At 38.1% G+C, this 25,112-nt stretch overlaps 1 protein-coding gene across 1 annotated transcript in view; it reads right to left on the bottom strand.

The window, feature by feature from the left end:
• The window catches only part of LOC119868539 (melanoma-associated antigen 9-like), a 778,808-nt gene that overhangs the window by 584,849 nt on the left and 168,847 nt on the right, over window positions 1-25,112 (bottom strand). The gene's annotated exons all lie outside the window — the stretch shown is intronic.

Raw genomic sequence — 25,112 nt, 5'->3', positions numbered from 1 at the left:
GCAATTACACTACTAGGTATTTACCCAAAGTATACAAATGTGGTGATCTGAATGGGCACATGCACCCCAATGTTCATAGCAGCAATATCCACAATAGCAAAAGTGTGGAAAGAGCTGAGCTGTCCAAAAGATGAATGGATAAAGAACACACACACACACACAAACACACACACACACAAGCACACACACAATTGAATATTAGTCATCAGAAAGGATGAATACCCACCATTTGCTTCAATGTGGATGGAACTGGAGGGTGTAATGCTGAGTGAAATAAGCCATTCAGAGTAAGACAAATACCATATAATTTCACTCATGTGGGAATTTAAGAAATAAAACAAATGACCAAAGGGGATGAAAAAAAGGGGGGGGGGGTTAACCAAGAAACAGACTCTTAATTATAGGGAATACATTGATGGTTACCAGAGGGGAGGTAGGTGAGGAATTAAGTTAAATAGGTGATAGGGATTAAGGAGTGCACTTGTAATAAGCACTGGGTGAGGCATGGAGTTATTGAATCACTATACTGTACACCTGAAACTAATATAACACTCTATGCTAACTAGAATTAAAATAAAAACAAAATCACAAAAAGGAAAAAGAAGAAAAAGTAACATGTAGAAATATATTAAAGAATTCAAATCTTAAGATAAAAACATTGAACAATCTGCAGCCAGAAGACTTGAAAATTTATATTAATTGGAATATATTTTAGGAAATATATCACTAATATATTACCAAGGTTGACTAAAGAATAGAAAATGTACATATCCTTTGATCTTGAATCATTCCACTACTATTAATTCATTCTAAAGATGTACTCACATATATGCAGAACAACATACATGCAAGGTTACTGGTAGTGTCAGGGTACACAACGGTAAATAATAGAAATAACCAAACCAAATGACCCATTGAAGCCACAAATTCTGCTCTTACAACACCATACCTCTCTTAGTACAGACCCAGAAATATTGTAATAGACTGGCCTTAAACTTCAGTCTCAGATCCTCAAATTAAGCCATAAACTGTGGTTATAACAATCTGTTCAATATAAAATCTGGTAGTGGGTACTCAGATGTCTGTGACATTATTTTGTACCTATTTTTTTAAGTTGTCAAAATAAAGTTTTAAATTTTTATTAAAAATGTGGCAGACTTTCCATTTCTGCTGTCACATGTAAAGTTCTTAGAAGTTTTCACTCCTATCATTCCAACAATAACAACAACAAATTCTGAATTAACTGAAAATCAATACCTTTTGTCATCAGAGAACTGAAGTTGCATGTAAAACTGTCACTCCAAAATTGGGAAAGATTGGTGAATAAAGACAAACACAGTGGAGATCAGCTTAGCAGTAGTAGAAGTCATCAGAGTTATAAACTGGTAGAAATACTTAAGTGATGTTACATTAATTAAATAAGGAGTCCTTTAGACTGAGGAAGCTCTAATGCCATGGTGGCCTACATAAGCAAACAAAAATCTTAGCCTTTAAATGCATACATTCAATGAAATTGAAACTTAAAGACAACCAATCACAAACAGTCAAGTAGGCTTTAAGATATGGCCAATCAATAATTTCCTTACTTTGCTTCCATGTATCCTCTATAAAATATCTTCCTGGGCTCCTGTAGGTAGAGTGCTGCTAATCACTTCTGGTTTGGGGCTGCCTGCTTGAAGTTAATCTTTATTCAAATAAACTCTTAAAAATTTTCAAAAAAAAAATTTTCATATGCCTCTGTTTATCTTTTAACAATGGAAACATTGACAAATTGCTAGAGGCTGAATATGAACTAGCATTAAAATGAAAATCTCTTGGATATACATTTTTAAGGGAGCCTCATACTTTCATGGATTTTTACTTCCAAAAGCCCCATTAAACTCTCACAGTGAGAAGCCAGGAAAAGTCATCTTAGTTATTTGGCAGTGGGAACGGTAAAATAATCATTTTTAAGTACACACAATGAATTCTCCAAATCAAAGAATTACTCTCCAGTGGAAAAAAAAAACTTAACAAGATGGTCTTATTTCATATAGGCAGAAGGCAATTACCCTACTTCAGCCACCTTTAGCATGAATGTCTTACCTAAGTGGAGAGGGAAGGTAAGAAAAATTTCTGAAGGACACAGCTTAAGAAAATAGACATAAGGGGCAGCCCAGGTGGCTCAGCGGTTTAGCGCTGGACACAGCTTAAGAAAATAGACATAAGGGGCAGCCCAGGTGGCTCAGCGGTTTAGCGCTGGCTTCAGTCCAGGGCCTGATCCTGGAGACCTGGGATTGAGTCCCACCTCAGGCTCCTTGCATGGAGCCTGCTTCTCCCTCTGCCTGTGTCTCTGCCTCTCTCTCTCTCTCTCTCTCTCTCTCATGAATAAATAAATAAAATCTTTAAAAAATAAGAAAATAGACACAAAAGACTGAGATTTAATTATAATATAGAAAATTCCCCCTCTCCTGTACCTTACCACCATATCAATATATCTTTATTATAATAAGAGTAGATTATAGCTGAAACTATGGCAAGATATATGATCTATTTAAGATGTAGTTCCTAGGGAAACCCACAGACAACAGAGGAGAGAAAAGAGAAAAGAAAGGACATTATATAAAACATAAGTCTCTGGCTGTTGCAGCTGCAATATTAGACTACCATAAAACCTCACACTACAAAGACCTACTTACTTCAGTTTCTACTGTCCAGTATATCTGGCTTTTTGACAAGTTGCATGGTATGCTAAAAGAAAAATACAGTTTGAAGAGACAAAGCAAACATCAGAAACTGACTCAAATATGAAAAATAGGTTGAAATTATTGGACAGGGAATTTATTATTTTTTTTTTTTTTAAATTTTTTTTTAATTTTTATTTATTTATGATAGTCACAGAGAGAGAGAGAGAGAGGCAGAGACACAGGCAGAGGGAGAAGCAGGCTCCATGCACCGGGAGCCCGACGTGGGACTCGATCCCGGGTCTCCAGGATCGCGCCCTGGGCCAAAGGCAGGCGCTAAACCACTGCGCCACCCAGGGATCCCTGGACAGGGAATTTAAAATAACTAGGACATATGTTAAAGGTTTTGTAATGAGAAAAAGAGAAAATATGCAAGACAGGCAAGTGGATGTAAGCTGAGATATGGGAACTCTAAGAAAGTTTCAAGAGGAAATTCCAGAAGTTAAAAAAAAAACACTGTAAAATAAATTAAGAATGTTTTTAGTGAGCTCATCAATAGACTGGACCTGGCTGAGGAAAGAATCAGTGACTTTGAAAATATGCCAACAGTTTGTAGCAGCAATGGCCACGATAGCCAAAATGTGGAAGGAGCCTCGGTGTCCAACGAAAGATGAATGGATAAAGAAGATGTGGTTTATGTATACAATGGAATATTACTCAGCTATTAGAAATGACAAATACCCACCATTTGCTTCGACGTGGATGGAACTGGAGGGTATTATGCTGAGTGAAGTAAGTCAGTCGGTGAAGGACAAACATTATATGTTCTCATTCATTTGGGGAATATAAATAATAGTGAAAGGGAATATAAGGGAAGGGAGAAGAAATGTGTGGGAAATATCAGAAAGGGAGACAGAACGTAAAGACTGCTAACTCTGGGAAACGAACTAGGGGTGGTGGAAGGGGAGAAGGGCGGGGGGTGGGAATGAATGGGTGACGGGCACGGGGGGTTATTCTGTATGTTAGTAAATTGAACACCAATAAAAAATAAATTAAAAAAAAAAGAAAATATGCCAACATAACCCCAAATTGAAATTAAAAGGAAATAAATAGATAAATAAATAAATCTCAGAACAGAATATCTAAGAAGTGTGGACAATTTCAAAAGGTATAATACTTAGGTAACTGGAATATCAGAAGGAGAGGAAAGGTAACGTAACTTGCAAGTTAAACAACACATTTCCAAATACCCCTGAGTCAGGGAAAAGCCTCAATATAAATTTTAATATATCTTGAATTAAGTTAAAATAAAAATGCAAATTATCAAAATTTGTGGAATGCAGCAAAAACAATGCTTAGGGATAAATCGATAGCATTAAATGTATTAACGAAAAAAAGATCTCTAACCAAAACTTAAGATCGCATCTTAGAAGTCTAGAAAAAGAAGAGTGAATTAAGCCTATGGCTAGCAGAAGAAAATAAATAAGGAAAAAAATTTTTTTAAGATTTTATTTATTTATTCATAGAGACACAGCTAGAGAGAGAGAGGCAGAGACACAGGCAGAGGGAGGAGCAGGCTCCATGCAGGGAGCCCAACGTGGGACTCCATCCAGGGTCTCCAGGATCACGCCCTGAGCTGCAGGCGGCGCTAAACCGCTGCGCCACCGGGGCTGCCCCCCCCCCTTTTTTTTTTAAAGATTTAGGAAAAATTTTTAAATCAATATAATTATAAAGAAGAATTAAAAAGAAGAAAATCAAAATCAAAAGTAGTTATTTGAAAAGATCAACAAAATTGATAATCTTTTGTCAAGGCTAATTAAGAAAAAAATTAGAAGACACCAATTACCAATATCGAAAATGAGAAAGGGGTCATCGATACTGATACTATGGACCTTAAAAGGATAATGAAGGAATTAAAGGAATACTATGATAACTCTATGTCTACAAATGTAGTAAATTAGATAAAATTACCTTTAATAACACAAACTACAAAAACTCACATAAGGATAAAAAGATAATCTGAATAAACCTATATCTACTAAATAAATTAAATCAATAATTGATATCTTTCAAAAGGCAAATCACTATGCCTAGATTGTTTGGTAGAGTTTGCCAGTGTAACTAAGAAGAACTAACAGCATTTCTTCACAAATCTTCCAAAATAGAAAGCAGAAGGAAGGCTTGAACTTCATTCTATGAGACCATTATCCTAACACCAAAAACTGTTAAAGATATTACAAAAAAGGAAAACTACAGACCAATATTGCTCATAAACATAGATCAAATTATCTTCAAAAAAATAAGCAAATTGAGTCCAACATATATAAAAATAATTATATACCATGACCAAGTGAGATTTATTCCAGGTATCCAAGGCTGGTTTAACATTCAAAATCAATTAATGAAACTGATGACATCAATAAGCTAAAGAAAAAAATTACATTAATTGATGGAGAAAAAGCATTTGATAAAATTCAACACACATTCATGATTTAAAAAAAATAGTTTCAGTAAACTGGGAATAGAAGTTCCACAATCCTTTCCACCCAAGGTCAGGAAAAAGGCAAGGATATCTCCTCTGACAACTCATATTCAACATTGTACTGGAAGTCTTATCTAGTACAATAAAAAAAAAAGAAATAAAATACGTACATTTGGGGAAAGAAAAATATGGCTCGCTTGGTTCACCAAGGAAAAGTTTGTTTATGGAGAAAGCACCAAGGAACTGATAACAACAAAATCTCTTGGAACTAACGTATAATTATAGAGGTGCCTGGGTGGTGCAGTTGGTTGTGTCAAGCTCTTGATTTCAGCTCAGGTTGTGATCTTGGGGTCATGGGATCAGGCCTACAACAGGCTCTGTGCTCAGTACAGAATCTACTTAGGGTTCTTTTTTTCCCCTCTCATTCTGCCCCTCCCCCTGCTCTCTCTCAAGTGAATAAGTGAATCTTAAAAAAAAAAAATAAAATGTAATCATAGCAAGGTTACAGAAAACAAGACTAATATTAAAAAGCCAATTGCTGGGATCCCTGGGTGGCACAGCGGTTTAGCGCCTGCCTTTGGCCCAGGGCGCGATCCTGGAGACCCAGGATCGAATCCCACGTTGGGCTCCTGGTGCATGGAGCCTGCTTCTCCCTCTGCCTGTGTCTCTGCCTCCCTCTCTCTCTCTCTCTCTCTCTGACTATCATAAATAAATAAAAAAAAAACTTAAAAAAAGCCAATTGCTTTTGTATATAGCAGTAATGATAAATGGAATTTTAAGTAAAAAATGCCATTTACAATGTTCCCTTCAAAATGAAATACTTAAGTGTAAAGCTAACAAAACCTAGGTATAAACCTAGACAAAATTTTACACCTTTTATAAAAATTAACCCAAAATAGCTTGTAGACTTAAGTGAGAAATGAAGAAACTACAAAATCTGTTAGAAAAACAAAAAACAAACAAAACCCATAGGAGAAAATCTACATAACTTCAGAATCAGTGATGAGTTTTTTTTAAAGATCTTATTTATTTATTCATGAGAGACACAGAGAGAGAGAGAGGCAGAGACATAGGCAGAGGGAGAAGCAGGCTCCCTGCAGAGAGCCAGATGCGGACCCACAGGTCATGCCCTGAGCCGAAGGCAGATGCTCAACCACTGAGCCACTCAGGCATCCCTAGTGATGAGTTTTTAAATCCAATACCCAAAGCATGATCCACTAAAGAAAAAATTGGTAAGTTGGACTTTGCTTTAAAAAATCTAAATATGTGCTCTGTGAAAGATGCTACTAAAAGAATCAAAAGAGACAGGGAGAAAATAAAGGACTTGCATATAAAATACAAAAAAACTCAGAACTTAACAGTACAAAACAATTCGCTAAAAAATAGAAGATCTGAGCAGATACCTCATGAAAAAAAACATAAAGGTAGCAAGTAAGCTTAGGGAAAGATGCTGAATATTATTTGTTATTAGGGAATTGCAAATTAAACAACAACAAAATGCCTCTACCTACCTACTGGAATGTCTAAAATTGAAAATAACTTACCAATCCAATGGCTGATGACAATGCCGAGCAAGAGGACCTCTCATTCACTTCTGGTAGGAATGCAAAATGGTACATCCACTTTAGAAGCTAGTTTGTCATTTTCTTTAAAAATTGAACACAGTCTCACCATGAGATCCAGCCAGCACACTCCTCGGTATTTTTACCCAACTGATTTAGAAACTTATGACTACACAAAAACTTACATGTGAATATTCATAGTTGCTTATTTGATAACCACCAAAATCTGGAAGCAACCAAGAGATTCTTCAATAGATGAATTGATAAACTATGGCACAACCTTACATTTGACACTAGTCATCAATAAAAAATAGTGACCTATGAGATGCGCAAAGTCTTGAATGAATCTTAAATGTGTGTTGCTAAGCGAAAGAAGCCAGTTGGAAAAGGCTGGAAAGTATTTGATTACACTTATATGACATGCTGGAAAGGGAAAAATCATAGAGATAGTAAACATAGAGAAAAAGGCTTAAATAGTTTAATTACAAGGGATTTATAAGGACAACAAGCTATTTTATATGATACTGCAATGGAGTATGCATGAAGTATGTATGTCAAAAAAAGACAACTTGACAACACAGAGGAAACATTAATGTATGAAAGTGAAAAAAAATAATTTAGGAGGTCAAGGAAACTAGGAATGAAATGCAGAATGTGGCAAAATATTCTAACTGAAAAAAAAAAAAAGGATGGAATAACCTCCCCAAAGGATATAAAGGGAAAGTTGCCACCCTAAGTAACTTTGGAAATGAATGCTATAATACTAAAGTCAAAAGGAACTATATGTGTATATTGGAATTGAACAATTAATTGAACTGGCAAATGTAAGAGCCAGGTTCTCACTGTTGATTGGGATTTTACAAGTAAGCATGGAGAAGAAGCTAAAATGATCTTTGGTTTTTTTTTTTTTTGTCTATTTTTTTATTGGAGTTCAATTTGCCAACATATGGCATAACACCAGTGCTCATTTCATCAAGTGCCCCCACAGTGCCTGACACCCATTTACCCATTTACCCCAACCCCCCACCTACCCTTTCTGCCACCCCTTGTTCATTTCCCAGTGTTAGGAGTCTCCCATGCTCTGTCACCCTCTCTGATATTTCCACTCATTTTCTCTCCTTTCTCCTTTATTTCCTTTCACTATTTTTTATATTCTCCAAATGAAAGACCATATAATGTTTTTCCTTCTCTGATTGACTTACTTCACTCAGCATAATGCCCTCCAGTTCCATCCACATAGAAGCAAATGGTGGGTATTTGTCGTTTCTAATGACTGAGGAATATTCCATTGTATACACACACCACAGCTTCTTTATCTTTTCATCTTTCGATGGACACCGAGGCTCCTTCCACAGTTTGACTATTGTGGACATTGCTGCTAGAAACATCGGGATGCAGGTGTCCCGGCGTTTCATTGCATCTGTATCTTTGGGGTAAATCCCCAGCAGTGCAATTGCTGGGTTGTAGGGAAGCTCTATTTTTAACTCTTTGAGGAACCTCCACACAGTTTTCCAGAGTGGCTGTACCAGTTCACATTCCCACCAAGAGCGCAAGAGGGTTCCCCTCTCCAACATGTGTTGTTTCCTGTCTTGTTAATTTTAACCATTCTCACTGGTGTGAGGTGGGATCTCATTGTGGTTTGATTTGTATTTCCCTGATGGCCAGTGATGCGGAGGATTTCCTCATGTGCTTGTTGGCCATGTCTATGTCTTCCTCTGTGAGATTTCTGTTCATGTCTTTTGCCCATTTCATGATTGGATTGTTTCTTTCATTGCTGTTGAGTTTAATAAGTTCTTTATAGATCTTGGATACTAGCCCTTATCTGATAGGTCTTTTGCAAATATCTTCTCCCATTCTGTAGGTTGTCTTTTAGTTTTGTTGACTGTTCTTTGACTATGCAGAAACTTTTTATCTTGATTGAGTCCCAATAATTCATTTTTGCTTTTCTTTCTCTTGCCCTCATGGATGTATCTTGCAAGAAGTTGCTGTGGCCAAGTTCAAAAAGGGTGTTGCCTGTGTTCTCCTCTAGGATTTTGATGGATTCTTGTCTCACATTTAGATCTTTCATCCATTTTGAGTTTATCTTAGTGTCTGGTGTAAGAGAATGGTCCAGTTTCATTCTTCTGCACGTGGCTGTCCAATTTTCCCAGCACCATTTATTGAAGAGACTGTCCTTTTCCCAGTGGATAGTCTTTCCTGCTTTGTTGAATATTAGTTGACCATACAGTTGAGGGCCCATTTCTGGATTCTTTATTCTGTTCCATTGATCTATGTATCTGTTTTTGTGTCAGTACCACACTGTCTTGATGATCACAGCTTTGTAGTAGAACCTAAAATCTGGCCTTGTGATGCCCCCAGCTCTGGTTTTCTTTTTCAATATGCCCCTGGCTATTCAGAGTCTTTTCTGATTCCAAATAAATATTATTATTATTTGTTCCAACTCTGTGAAGAAAGTCCATGGTATTTTGATATGGATTGCATTAAATGTGTAAATTGCCCTGAGTAGCATTGACATATTCAGAATATTAATTCTTCCAACCCATGAGCATGGAATATTTTCCAACTCTTTGTGTCTTTCTCAATTTCTTCCAAAAGTGTTTGGTAGTTTTTAGGGTATAGATCTTTGCTTAGTTTATTCCTAGGTATCTTATGTTTTGGGGTGCAATTGCAAATGAGATTGACTCCTTAATTTCTCTTTCTTCAGTCTCATTGTTAGTGTATAGAAATGCCACTGATTTCTGGGCATTGATTTTGTATCCTGCCACACTGATGAATTGCTGTATGAGTTCTAGCAATCTTGGGGTGGGGTCTTTTGCGTTTTCTATGTACAGTACCATGTCATCTGCGAAGAGGGAGAGTTTGACTTCTTCTTTGCCAATTTGAATGCCTTTTATTTCTTTTTGTTGCCTGATTGCTGAGGCTAGGACTTCTAGTACCATGTTGAATAGCAGGTTGAGACTGGACATCCCTGTCATGTTCCTGAAGGCTGCCAGTGTTTCCCCATTGAGAATGATATTTGATGTGGGCTTTTTGTAGATGGGTTTTAGGATGCTGAGGAATGTTCCCTCTATCCCTACACTCTGAAGAGTTTTGATCAGGAATGGATGCTGTATTTTGTCAAATGCTTTCTCTGCATCTATTGAGAGGATCATATGGTTCTTGTTTTTTCTCCTGTTGATATGATCTATCACGTTGATTGCTTTACGAGTGTTGAACCAACCTTGCCTCCTGGGGATAAATCCCACATGGTCATAGTGAATAATCTTCTTAATGTATTGTTGGATAATATCAGCTAGTATCTTGTTGAGAATTTTTGCATCCATGTTCATCAGGGATATTGGTCTATAATTCTCTTTTTTGGTGGGATCTTTGTCTGGTTTTGGAATTAAGGTGATGCTGGCCTCATACAACGAATTTGGAAGTATTCCATCCCTTTTTATCTTTCGGAACAGCTTTAGTAGAATAGGTATCATTTCTTTTTTAAACATTTGATAGAATTCCCCTGGGAAGCCATCTGGCCCTGAACTTTTGTGTTTGGGGAGGCTTTTGATGACTGCTTCAATTTCCTCCCTGGTTATTGGCCTATTCATGTTTTCTATTTCTTCTTGCTCCAGTTTTGGTAGTTTGTGGTTTTCCAGAAATGCATCCATTTCTTCTAGATTGCCTAATTTATTGGTGTATAGCTGCTCCTAATATGTTTTTTAAATCATTTGTATTTGCTTGGTATTGGCGGTTATCTCTCTTTTTTCATTCATGATTTTATTAATTAGAGTCTTTTCTCTTTTGTTTTTAATCAGGTTGGCTAATGGTTTATCTATCTTATTAATTCTTTCAAAGAACAAACTCCTGGTTTTGTTGATCTGTTCTACGGTTTTTCTGGTCTCTATTTCATTGAGTTCTGCTTGAATCTTTATTAACTGTCTTCTTCTGCTGGGTGTAGGTTTTATTTGCTGTTCTTTCTCCAGTTCCTTTAGGTGCAAGGTTAGCTTATGTATTTGAGTTTCTTCCAATTTTTTGAGGGACGTCTGTATTGCTATGTATTTCCCTCTCAGGATGGCTTTTGCTGTATCCCAAAGATTTTGAACAGTTCTATCTTCATTCTCATTAGTTTCCACGAATCTTTTTAATTCCTCTCTAATTTCCTGGTTGACCCTTTCATCTTTTAGCAGGATGGTCTTTAACCTCCACGTGTTTGAATTTCTTCCAAATTTCTTCTTGTAATCGATTGAGTTCACGTTTCAAAGCATTATGGTCTGAAGGTATGCAGGGGACAATCCCAATCTTTTGGTATCAGTTAAGACCTGATTTGTGACCCAGTATGTGGTCTATTCTGGAGAAAGTTCCTTATGCACTTGAGAATATGTATTCAGTTGCATTTGGGTGTAAACTTCTGTAAATATCTGTGAAATCCATCTGGTCCAGTGTATCATTTAAAACTCTTGTTTCTTTGGAGATGTTGTGCTCAGAATATCTGTAATTTGCAGAAAACGCCATGTTGAAGTCTCCCAGTATAAGTGTATTATTATCTAATATGTCTTAACTTTGGTTATTAATTGATTGATATACTTGGCAGCTCCCACATTAAGGACATAAATATTTATGATTGTTAGGTCCTCTTGTTGGATAGATCCTTTAAATACGATATAGTGTCCCTCTTCATGTCTTACTACAGTCTTTGGGATAAACTTTAGTTTATCTAATATGAGGATTGCTACCCCTGCTTTCTTTTGAGGACCATTTGAATGGTAAATGGTTCTCCAACCTTTCATTTTCAGGCTGTAGGTGTCCTTACGTCTAAAATGAGTCTCTAGTAGACAGCAAATAGATGGGTCTTGCTTTTTTATCCAGTCTGAAACCCTGCGTCTTTTGATGGGATCATTAAGCCCATTCACATTCAGAGTTACTATAGAAATATATGAATTTAATGTCATCATAATACTAATTCAGTCCCTGTTTTGTGGCTTATTTCTTCGGGCTTCCTCTTTCTTTTTTTTTAAGATTTTATTCATTCATTCATGAGGGACACACACACAGAGAGAGGCAAAGACACAGGCAAAGGGAGAAGCAGGCTCCATACAGGGGGCCCAACATGGGACTTGATCCCAGGTCTCCAGGATCACACCCTGGGCTGAAGGTGGCGCTAAACTGCTGAGCCACCAGGGTTGCCCTCTCTTTCTTTTACAGAGCCCTCCTTAATATTTCTTGCAGAGCTGGTTTGGTGGTCATATATTCTTTCAGTTCCTGCCTATCTTGGAAGCTCTTTATCTCTCCTTCTATTCTGAATGAGAGCCTTGCTGGATATTCTTGGCTGCATGCTCTTCTCATTTAGGATCCTGAATCTATCCTGCCAGCCCTTTCTGGCCTGCCAGGTCTCTGTGGAGAGGTCTGCTGTTAATGTAATATTTCTCCCCTTATAAGTTAGGGATCTCTTGTGTCTTGGTGCTTTAAGGATCTTCTCTTTATCTTTGAAATTTGCAAGTTTCACTATTAAATGTTGAGGTGTTGAATGGTTTTTATTGATTTTGGGGGGGGGGGCTCTCTATCTCCTGGATCTGAATGCCTGTTTCCCTCTCCACGTTAGGGAAGTTCTCTGCTATGATTTGTTCAAATACGCTTTCTGGTCCTCTGTCTCTTTTGTGGCCCTCTGGAACCCCAATTAAACGTAGATTTTCTTTTTTCCATCTGAGGCTGTCATTTATTTCCCTTAACCTTTTTTCGTGGTCTAATTGTTTTTCTTTTCTTTCCTCAGCTTCCTTCCTTGCCATCAACTTATCTTCTATGTCACTCACTTGTTCTTCTACCTCATTAACCCTCATGGTTAGGACCTCCAGTTTGGATTGCACCTCATTTAATTGTTTTTTTAATTTTGGCCTGATTAGATCTCAATTCTGCAGTCATGAAGTCTCTTGAATCCTTTATGCTTTTTTCCAGCGCCACCAGTAGCTTTATAATTGTGCTTCTGATTGGCTTTTTGACATCGAATTGTAATCCAAATTTTGTAACTCCGTGGGAAAGAGTACTGTTTCTGATTCTTTCTTTTGTGGTGAGTTCTTCTTTCTAGTCGTTTTGCTCAGTGCAGAGTGGCTAAAAATGAGTTGTACTTGTTAGAAGCACAAACTCTTCTCTCTGTAGCATTCCAGCTGTTCTCTCTTTAAATCTCAGGTCGAATTCATAGGTTTTCAGGATGATTTGAAAGTTATCTAGGTAAGTTGGTGGGGATAGGTGACTTGAGGACCCTACTCTTCCGCCATCTTGCCCCGCCCCCTAAAATGATCTTTGTGATAATGGATTAGAATTGCAATTATGAGCTTCAACTCATGTTCAACTTAATGTAGATACAGATAGTTACCTATATAGGTATTTACACACATGTATATATATGGGTTAATATACACATATTTCATTGCTGTTACCTGAGAGGGCTTATAAGAAACAAGTCTCCAGTAGCAACAAGCATACATTATACTGAGATCTAGATTTTTTTTAACTATAATCCAATCAAAGAAACTAGGGCTCTTTGGAGAAATGGTAATTCTAGGACTGGGGCAGTATATATCCAAAATGAACCTGGGCTATCTTGTAGTGTTAGAAAGTAATTTCTGAAGAACATGTTAAGGGATATTACAAACATGGCATTCAGCAAAATCCATACTGTGGGTAACTGAACAGAACATAAATGCTGTTTTTTAAAAATAATAATAGTTTCAAGGAAAAAGAGTTAATGAGGGAAGGAATCATAGATTAAAAAAGATTTAAGTGACATAAAAACAATTGCAGTGATTAGATCATATTCAGACACTGATTCAAAGAAACTTTTTTTTATTTTTTTAATAAATTAATTTTTTATTGGTGTTCAATTTACCAACATATAGAATAACACCCAGTGCTCATCCCGTCAAGGGCCCCCCTCAGTGCCTGTCACCCACTCACCCCCACCCCCCACCCCCCACCCTCCTCCCCTTCCACCACCCCTAGTTTGTTTCCCGGAGTTAGGAGTCTTTATGTTCTGTCTCCCTTTCTGAGATGTGTGGGAAATATCAGAAACTTTTTTTTAAAGTATATATCTGTTAGGTAAACATGAAAATTACCTGGGCATTTAATGATTATTTAAATTTTTAGAAAAGATACTTGTATTAAATTTATATTTTATGAAAAGGTAAATATGTTTTATAAATGTATGTGAAATATTTAGGAAAAAAGCGTATGCTATTTTGGATATGCTTCAAATTATTCCAATAGCAAAAAAAAAAAAAAAAGGGGAAGAAAGTGAAGGTATAATTGGAACCATATTGTATTGAAGATGGTTGATGCTGAATGTCAGGTATACTGGGCACATTATATTATTCTCTTTATTGATGTTTTTTTCTTTGATAATTTCTGTAATAAAAGGTTTTATTAAGAATATTATGCCATTAAATTTGAAATTCTAAGGACATTGACTGCTGAAAAGTTTTATCAACAATAAAAAAACTGAAACTATATTAAAAACTCCAGCTGCCATCAAATGTTCCAGGACACAGCAATTTGGGAGGCCAGTTCTACCAAATATTCAGGGAAAACAAATTACCATCTTATGTACACTCTTCCAAAGCATATAAAATGGGCAATTATTCAACTCATTTTGCCCTGCTAGTGCTCTTTCATTCAAAAACCAGATGAGAACACCCCATGAAAAGAACACCTGAGCTAAGCTCACTCACATAGCAGCAAATATTCTAAATAACTTAATAGCATATTCAACATAACAGTGAATTAAATGAACAAATAGGCTGTACCTGAGGAACAAAAATATGATTTTACATTAGAAAATACTTTCAATTATAATTCCCTATACAAATTAGAGGGAAAAAACCCACTTGATCATGTCAATGGGTACATAAAATGTCTCTGAAAAAAATTCAAAACAAGTTCATGGTTTAAAAAAAAGTAAACTAACATTAGACTAGAACTTCAAATTCCTAAATTCTATAGCAAACACACTTAAATGTGAAATGTAAGAACATTTCCCATTAAATCAAGGAACAAAAATGTGTGCTCTCTCCTCTACTGTTCAAAATTTCACTGGAACACATAGAGCTATGAATATCAAAATAAATAAGATATGAATATTGAAAAGAAAGATAACATTTGGTGACAATATTGTCTATAAAATATGTTTATCTAAGATGGGGGAGTAGTAGGAGGACGTTAGGCATGCCACCTCCCTCAAACACAGCTAGATACATATAAAATCATTCTGAACACCTAAGAAATCAATCTGAGGACTGACAGAACAAACTGCACTCGAGGGAGAGAAGAAGCCACATTATGGATAATAGGAGGTTCAGAGACATGATTTGGGAGAGAAAGGGATGACAGGTGCTACAGAGGGGAACCCTGATCATGGAAAGAGGAGAGGGAGGAGAGAAAAAAGAGGAGAGACAGAGAAGTGCACAGGGGATCACACAAAGAAAACACCTCCCCAAAGCCACTGACTAGGAAAATGAGAGGGACAGATTTTTGTTGCACTTTATTACAATCTCCAAGCTCCTGTTCTTTGGTGTGACTGCCCTTCTGGGAAAAACCTGCACCAGCCCCAGCAAGGTGAGACCCACCCTCAGAGGACCAGCATGGGCCTGCACCACAGGAGGTCCCTAAGGTTTGGAGTTTTAAAACTCAGCCAGTCTGACTGGGAAAAAACAGGTGTGCTGTGCTCCCACGTGGGTAGAGAGCCCAGATATAGGCAGGGTGAAGGCAGGGATCTCAGGGACACTCAGAACACACGAGGGGAGATTATTTGCTCTTTTGTGAAGGCTTCCCAGACTGCTGTGGGCATGAACCCCCTTTCCATGGATGTCAGAGGGGACTGGCACTATTTCTCTTCCCTGCCCCTTAGTATGAAGTAACCTCATGAAGCAGCACAACACTAACAGTGGAGGCATAAACTGCTTACACCAAGCCCCACACCCTGTGCTCTATAAATGATGCTTTTCTAGGGTATGCATGCCTGAGAACCAGAGCAGTGGGTCCCTCCCCCTGAGATCATATATAACAACCCCCCCGAACATATCATGTTGACTGACCATAGAGTGCTGTAAAGCTTCAACTCTCATGGAAATAGCATCAGGTTTGCCTTAACAAGTAGATCAGAGCACACCTAGTTATAACTTGCCATACCATTGACAAAGTCCAAAAACTCCCCACTGTATGCAAGGAGAAATTCTGCAGAGGACTGACATGAGGGAAAGAGCAGCCAAAATACAGCAGCAGAAGTGTACACAGCATACACCAGTAACACTTTGTGAAGTGCCAAGTCCTGGACAGTATATGACCTCTTCTTAATAAATCCAACATTCTCAGGAGCAGGAAACTTAACAGGCATTCCTAACACATAGAATACAGAGATCTAGACAGAATGCCAAGAAGGAAGAATTCATCCCAAAAGAAAGAATGGTCATGGCCAGGGATCTCATCAAAAGAGATATAGGTAATGGGCCTAATCCAGAATTTAAAACAATAATTATAAGCATATTAGCTGGGCTTGAGAAAAGCATAGAAGACACTAGGGAGGCTCTTACTACAGAGACAAAAGACCTAAAAACTAGTCAGGCTGAAATAAAAATGCAATAACCAAGTTGTGAAAGTGACTGGATGTAATGACCACAAAGATGGAAGAAGCAGAGGAATGAATCAGTGATATAGAAGATTAGATTATGGAAAATAGTGAAGCTAAAAAGAAGAGGGAAAGAAAAATATTGGATCATGAATATAGACTTAAGGAACTCAACAACTCCACAAAGTATGATAACATTTGTAGCATAGGAATCCCAAAAGAATAAGAGCGGGAGAAAAAGGGGGGCAAGTTTACTTGAGGAAATTATAGCTGAAAACATCCATAATCTGGGGAAGGATACATATATCTAAATCCAGGAGGCACAGATGACTCCTATCAAAATCAACAAAAGCAGGCCAACACCAAGACATATCATAGTTAAATTGGCAAAGTCTAGAGATAAAAATCCTAAAAGCAGCAAGAGAAAAGTCCCTCCCTAATTTACAAGGGAAGACAAATAAAGTTAGCAACAGGCCTCTCTGCAGAAACTTGATAAGCCAGAAGAAAGTGGCATGATATATTCAACGTGCTGAAAGGGAAAAATCTGCAGCCAAGAATACTCTATCTAGCAAGGCTGTCACTCAGAACAGATGGAGAGATAGAGTTTCCCAGATAAACTAAAGGAGTTTGTGACCACTAAGCAGTCCCTAAAAAATATATTAAAAGGAAGTCTTTGAGTGGGAAAGAAAAACCAAAGGCAACAAAGACTAGAAAGGAATAGAGAAAATCTCCAGAAATGACTTTACAGGTAATACAATGGCACTAAATTCGTATCTATCAATAGTCACTCTGAATGTAAATGGACTAAATGCTCCAATCAAAAGACATACACTGTTAGAATGGGTTAAAAAATAAGACCCATCTATCTGCTGCCTACAACAGACTTATTTTAGACCTAAAGACAACTGCAGGTTAAAAGTGAGGGGATAGATAACTATCTGCCATACTAATGGACATCAAAAGAAACCTTCAGTAGCCATAGTTATATCAGACAAACTAGATTTTATTCCAAAGACTGTAACAAAAGATGAGGAAGGCCATGATATCATAATAAAAGGGTCTGTCCAACAAGAAGATGTAACAATTGTCAATATTTATGCTCCCAATGTTGTAGCACTCAAATATATACAAAACAACAAACATAAAGGAACTCATTCATAATAATACAATAATAGTAGGGGACTTCAATACCCCACTTACAGCAATGGGCAGATCATTTAAACAGATCAACAAGGAAACAGTGGCTTTGAATGACACACTGGACCAGATGGATTTAATATACTCAGAACATTTCATCCTAAAACAGTAGATTACACATTTTTCTCACATGCACACGGGACAGTCTCCAAAACAGATCACATATTGGGTCACAAATCAGATATAAACAAGTACAAAAAGATTGAGATCATACCATGCCTATTTTCTGACCGCAACTCTATGAAACTTGAAGTTACCACAAGAAAAAATTTGGAAAGACCACAAATACATGGAGATTAAAGAATATTCTACTAAAGAGTGAATGGGTCAACTAGGAAATTAAAGAAGAAAATTTTAAAAAGTACATGGAAACAAATGAAATGAAAACATGATGATCCAAAGCCTTTGACATACAGCAAAAGTGGTCCTAAGAGGGAAGTGTATAGCAATACAGGCCTACATCAAGAAGCAAGAAAACTCTCAAATACACAACCTAACCTTACATCTAACAGAGCTAGGAAAAGAACACCAAATGAAGCCTAAAGTCAGCAGAAGAAGGGAAATAATAAAGATCAGAGCAAAAATAAATTATGTAGAAATAAAATTTTAAAAACCCAGGAGAACAGATCAATGAAACCAGAAGCTGTTTCTTTGGAAAAAAAATCAATAAAATTTATAAACTCTTCACTAGACCTACAAAAAGAAAAGAGAAAGGACCCAAATAAAATCACAAATCAGAGAGGAAAAATAACACCATTAGAGAAATACAAAGAGAATACTGTGAGCAATTATAGGCTAATAAATTGGGCAATCTGGAAGAAATGGATAAATTCCTAGGAACGTAAACTACCAAAACTGAAACAGGAAAGAATAGAAAGCTTAAACAGACTAATAACCAGCAAATAAATTGCATCAGTAATCAAAAATCTCCCCCCCCCAAAAAAAAATCTAAGGCTAGATGGCTTCCCAGGGGAATTCTTTAAGACACTTAGAGAAGATTTGGTAAGGATTTCTACCTATTCTTCTCAAAGTGTTCCAAAAAATAAAAATGGAAGGAAAACTTCCAAACTCATTCTACGAGGCCAGCATTATCTTGATTCTAAAACCAGACAGAACTTCTTGCAAGATACATCCATGAAAGCAAGAGAAACAAAAGCAAAAATGAATTATTGGGACTTAATCAAGATAAAAAGTTTCTGCATAGCAAAAGAAACAGTACACAAAACTAAAAGACAGAATGTGAGAATGGGAGAAGATATTTGCAAATGACCTATCAGATAAAGGGCTAGTATCCAAGATCTGTAAAGAACTTATTAAACTCAACAGCAAAGAAACAAACAATCCAATCATGAAATGGGCAAAAGATATGCACAGAAACTTCACAGAGGAAGACATAGACATAGCCAACAAGCACATGAGAAAATGCTCCGCATCACTGGTCATCAGGGAAATACAAATCAAAACCACAATGAGATCCCACCTCCCCCCAGTGAGAATGGTGAAAATTAACAAGGCAGGAAACCACAAATGTTGAAGAGGATGTGGAGAAAGGAGAACCCTCTTGCACGTTGGTGGGAATGTGACCTGGTGCAGCCACTCTGGAAAACTGTGTGGAGGTTCCTCAAAGAGTTAAAAATAGAGCTTCCCTACAACCCAGAAATTGCACTGCTGGGGATTTACCCTAAAGATGTAGACGCAATGAAATGCCGGGACACCTGCACCCCAATGTTTATAGCAGCAATGTCCACAATAGCCAAACTGTGGAAGGAATCTCAGTGTCCATCGAAAGATGAACAGATAAAGAAGCTGTGGTTTGTGTATACAATGGAATATTACTCAGCCATTAGAAACGACAAATACCCACCATTTGCTTCGACGTGGATGGGACTGGAGGGTATTATGCTGAGTGAAATAAGTCAATCGGAAAAGGACAAACATTATATGGTCTCATTCATTTGGGGAATATAAAAAATAGTGAAAGAGAATAAAGGGGAAAGGAGAGAAAATGAGTGAAAATATCAGTGAGGGTGACAAAACATGAGAGATACTTAACTCTGGGAAACGAACAAGGGGTAGTGGAAAGGGAGGTGGGCGGGGGGTTGGGGTGACTGGGTGACAGGCACTGAGGTGGGCACTTGGCGGGATGAGCACTGAGTGTTATGCTATATGTTGGCAAATTGAACTCCAATAAATAATAATACTAATAATAAATTTTAAAAAAGAAAAAAGAAAAAGAATAAAAAGAACAAAATAAAACCAGACATTCAACTAAAAAAAGAGAATTATAGTCCAATAAACCTGATGAACATGGATGCAAATATTCCAACAAATTACCAGCAAATCAAATCCACCAGTACATTAAAACAATTATTCACTAAGATCAAGCGAGATTTATTCCTGGGCTGCAAGGGTGGTTCAATATTCACAAATAAATCAACATCATATACCACATTAATAAAAGAAAGGATAAAGACCACATGATCCTTTCAATAGATGCAGAAAAAGCACTTGACAAAGTACAGTGTCCATTCTTGATAAAAACCCTCAACAAAGTAGGGATAGAGGAAACATACCTCAACATCATAAAGGTCATACACAAAAGACCCACAGCTAATAGCATCTTCAATGAGGAAAAACTGAGAGCTTTTCCTCTAGAACCAGGAACAAAACAGGGATGTCCACTCTCACCATTGTTACTTAACGTGGTACTAGAAGTACTTCCTCTGCAATCAGATAACAAAAATAAATAAAAGGCATTCAAATCCGCAAGGAAGGAGTGAAAACCCAAAAGACTCCACCAAAAAATTGCTAAAACCGATACACAAATTCAGCAAGTCACAGGATACAAAATCAACGTACAGAAATCTGTTGCATTTCTATGCACCAATAATGACAATGGCTATAGCACCTTCTTACTAGACACATCTCCTGAGGCAAGGGAGACAAAAGCAAAAATAAACTATTGGGATTTCATCAAGATAAACAGCTTCTGCACAGCAGAGGAAACAATCAACACAACTGAAAGGCAGCCCATGGAATGGGAGAAGATATTTGCAATGACATATCTGTTAAAGGGTTAGTATCCAAAGTATATAAAGAACTTATCACACCCAACACCCAAAAAACAAGTAATCCAGTTAAGAAATGGACAGAGGACATGAATAGACATTTTTCAAAGAAAATATACATGCCCTGCAGATGCATGAAAAGATGCTCCACATCACTGACCATCCGAAAATACAAATCAAAACTACCATGAGATATCACCTTACACCAGTCAGAATGGCTAAAATTAACAACACAGGTAACAACAGATGTTGGTGAGGATGCAGAGAAAAAGGAACTCTCTTACATTGTTTGTGAGAATGCAAACTGGTGCAGGAATTCTGGAAAACCGTATGGAGGTTCCTCAAAAGATTAAAAATAGAACTACCCTACAATTCAGCAATTGTACTACAAGATATCTATCCAAAGGATACAAAAATACTGATTCAAAGTGACACAAGCATCCTGATGTTTATGGGATCATTATCAACAATAGCTAAATTATGGGGGTGCCTGGGTGGCTGAGTAGTTGAGCAACTGCCTTTGGCTCAGGTCATGATCTGGGGTCCTGGGATCGAGTCCCGCATCAGGCTCCCCACTGGGAGCCTGCTTCTTCCTCTGCCTATGTGTCTGCCTCTCTCTCTCTCTCTCTGTATGTCTCTCATGAATAAATAAATAAATAGAATCTTTTTAAAAATACCTAAATCATGGAAAAAGCCCAAGTGTTCATCAATATATGAATGGATAAAGAAGTTCTGATATATATATACACATATATACATATATATATTTGTGTGTATATATACATATATTTGCATATATAAATATATACATATATGTATGTATATATACATTTTTATATATACATATATAAAACATATATATACACAATGGAATATTACTCGGCAAAAAGAATGAAATCTTGCCATTTACAAGGACATGGATAGAGCTAGAATGTATTATACTAAGTGAAATAAGTCAGTCAGTGAAAGACAAATACCCTATGATTCCACTCATTGAAAATTAGGTTACAAAACATCACTTGCCATCAGGGAAATATAAATCAAAACCACAATGAGATACCACCTCACACCAGTGAGAATGAGGAAAATTAACAAGGCAGGAAACCACAAATGTTGGAGAGAATGTGGAGAAAGGGGAACCCTCTTACATCGTTGGTGGGAATGTGAAATGGTGCAGCCACTCTGGAAAACTGTGTGGAGGTTCCTCAAAGAGTTAAAAATATATCTGCTCTAGGACCTAGCAATTGCATTGCTGGGGATTTACTCCAAAGATACAGATGCAATGAAATGCTGGGACACCTGCACCCCGATGTTTATAGCAGCAATGTCCACAATAGCTAAACTGTGGAAGGAGCCTCGGTGTCCATCGAAAGATGAATGGATAAAGAAGCTGTGGTATATGTATATAATGGAGTATTCCTCAGCCATTATAAACGACAAATACCCACCATTTGCTTCAACATGGATGGAACTGGAGGGTATTATGCTGAGTGAAATAAGTCAATCGGAGAAGGACAAACATTATATGGTCTCATTCATTTGGGGAATATAAAAAACAGTGAAAAGGAATAAAGGGGGAAAGGAGAGAAAATGAGTGGGAAATATCAGAAAGGGAGACAGAGCATGAGAGACTGCTAACTCTGGGAAACAAACTAGGGGTGGTGGAAGGGGAGGTGGGTGGGGGGTGGGGGTGACCGAGTGACGGGCACTGAGGGGAGGCACTTGACGGGATGAGCCCTGGGTGTTATACTATGTGTTGGCAAATCGAACTCCAATAAAAAATATACAAAAGAAAATAATTCCCCCACCTATCCTATCATCTCCATCTAGGCAGCCTACAGCACCTCCCAACTTCCGGGCTTCTCCCCACCCACTTGTCCCAGACACTAGCACCAGCTCAGCAATTTTCAGGGTCCCCACTCCTGGCTTTCTCAGTTTTGTTTAGATTTTTTTGGAAAATGTTATATGGAATATTCCATTGTATACATAGACCACATCTTCTTTATCCATCATCTGTCGATGGACACCGAGGCTCCTTCCACAGTTTGGCTATTGTGGACATTGCTGCTATAAACATTGGGGTGCAGGTGTCTCGGTTTTTCACTGCATCTGTATCTTTGGGGTAAATTGGTGGGGGAATGATTTTCAACTTCTGCCTCTACTTGAAGAAATATGAGGCAGGGCCTCAGAGCACTGACGCCAGCAACCTTGGGGTAATATCAGGACAGAAGGATACCTGAAGGTAGTAAGGCCCCCTCAAAAAAAATGTTAATAAATACCTGAAATCATTTTTTTAAAGATTTTATTTATTCATGATAGAGAGAGAGAGAGAGAGACGGGCAGAAGGAGAAGCAGGCTCCATGCAGGGAGCCCAACGTGGGACTCGATCCCGGGACTCCAGGATTGCGCCCTGGGCTGAAGGCAGGCGCCAAACCGCTGAGCCACCCAGGGATCCCCCTACCTGAAATCATTTTAGCATGTTAACAATCAAAAAGAAATGCAGACCAGCCTTGAAAACTTCCTGAACAGACAAGACCAGCTAAGCCATACAAACAAAGCTTAATTTACCTTATTTTACAAGACTAGCAAGCTGAATCATTTCTTGCTTATGCCTCTGGAAATCATAAGAAAGACTTAAACTGTTTTTCCAAAACTGATATGAGGTGACTGCTAACCAATTCCCTGTTGTTTGAGAAAATTCTGATATTATAACATCACTGTGAGGAGTAAAAAGCCTCTGCCTTCTTACTATATAAACTGCTTTATAACAATACACCTCTGAGCCAATTCTATGTTTGGTTTGAGTGCTCCCAGTTCACACACTGTATTTTTGGTTTGTGCACAATAAACTTTTACTAATTATTACCTTGGTGATTCATTGGTTTTACTTCTGTCATTTTTGAACTTTTGACAAGCGAAAACCAGCCTTTCAAAAAAAATTATTTTAATAGAAGACTGGACTGGAAAGACTCATAAGTACAAAGAACAAAACGGTAGTGGCAAGAGAGGAGGGGATGGTGGGGTGGGTGACATAGGTAAAGGGGATTACAAAATACAAACTTCCAGTTATAAAATAAATAAGTCATGAGATGGGGAAAAAATGGACTGGGAATAGAATAGGAAGTGTCAGAGCGATCCACACACAGTAAGTATAGGTATTCTTTCGTGATATTTTATGTGTATGCTAAATAGAAGCTCTGTAGAGATATAAAATACATATATTTTAACTAGGGATGAAGGTTAAGAAAGTGAGAACCATTGTACTCCATGATACAATGTTAGATATCCTAAAAACAGCAAGATCTCTTCAAATCCTGCAGCTCAGCTTCTTCCACGTGGAAAATAAATCTTTTAGAACAAAATGTTTCTGAAGCCTGTTTGGTAAAGAAAAACCACCGGAAATTGTGCTTCTCTGACCCTCCACTACGAGTCATGGGTGCTGTAGCTGTCCATTAGTATCTATTCTGGGACACTGAGTCATTCTCTGCATGGGTTGTAGCTGAGCAAATACTTGGATATGACAGGAAAGGGACAATTCCCAACTAGCATTTAATCAAAGAACCAGGAGCTAAGATGAGGACCCTTGCTAGTATGGACTGAGGGGGTCCACCCTCCCCAGAGGGCCCAGATAATCCAGTTCCAAATGTGATGACAGGCTTGGGAGACCCCAGTAGAACTGTCAGGCTGAGAGGTCCCCTCTTTCTACCTTAGGGGTCCCAGAGCAATGAAACCCTTGGCCAGAAGGGGAAGGGACTCAGGTCAGTAGAGGGAGGAGTCTAAGGCCCTTCCAGAAGTCAGAGTGAGGATCTTCAAGGAGCATTGAAGGAACCTCCCAAAGCATAATAGATGGATCCCAGCTTCACCCTGTCCCTGTGGTCATTCCCTGGAGGACCCAATTCAGAGAGATGTAGAGGCCCCTGAATTCCTTCTGAAGAGGAGGGATACAGGTCTCACAAGATCAGCAGAGAAAGGTGTACCAGGACCTGCCAGGAATTAAGAAAGGATCCTGATAAAGGACTAAAAGGACCCTTGACTTCAGAAAAGAAGGGTCATCAGACCCACCCTGAACCTGCTATTGGCTCTGGGAGGCCCCAGGAAAACACAGCCCTATATGGTAGCCTTTGAGTTCTTCTGGCAAGAGGGTGCATCTCAAGGAGGGAAAGGCCTTGATCTGAAGGAGCTGGACACAGGTCAGTAGAGGGAGGGCCCACATCCTGTCAGTAATCAAGGTGCAGATTCTGAGGGAAGATTGAGGGGCTTCTCCATGCCACAAGAGAGGAAACTCCCACCAGCAACAAAACCCTACTCTAGCTGTCAGTTGTGGGAAGCCCCATGACAATCTGGCCTGATGTATTGTATTTTCACTTCTGCCTTGTGATTCCTAAAGAGGTTTCAGTTGGTCTCAGATGTGCACTCTCAGGCCAACACAGGGAGGAGTCTCAGACATGGCCAGATGTGAAGGTAAGTAAAGACACTAAGGGAGGACTGAAGAGGACTCAGGACCCCAGGACAGAGGGCATTTCACAGACAACAGGCACTAGTGTCAGT

Source organism: Canis lupus, chromosome X, assembly GCF_011100685.1.
Source record: "Canis lupus familiaris isolate Mischka breed German Shepherd chromosome X, alternate assembly UU_Cfam_GSD_1.0, whole genome shotgun sequence".
Classification (NCBI taxonomy): domain Eukaryota; kingdom Metazoa; phylum Chordata; class Mammalia; order Carnivora; family Canidae; genus Canis; species Canis lupus.
The sequence above is the reverse complement of the archived record's forward strand: the minus strand, read 5'-3'. Positions and strand labels throughout refer to the sequence as shown.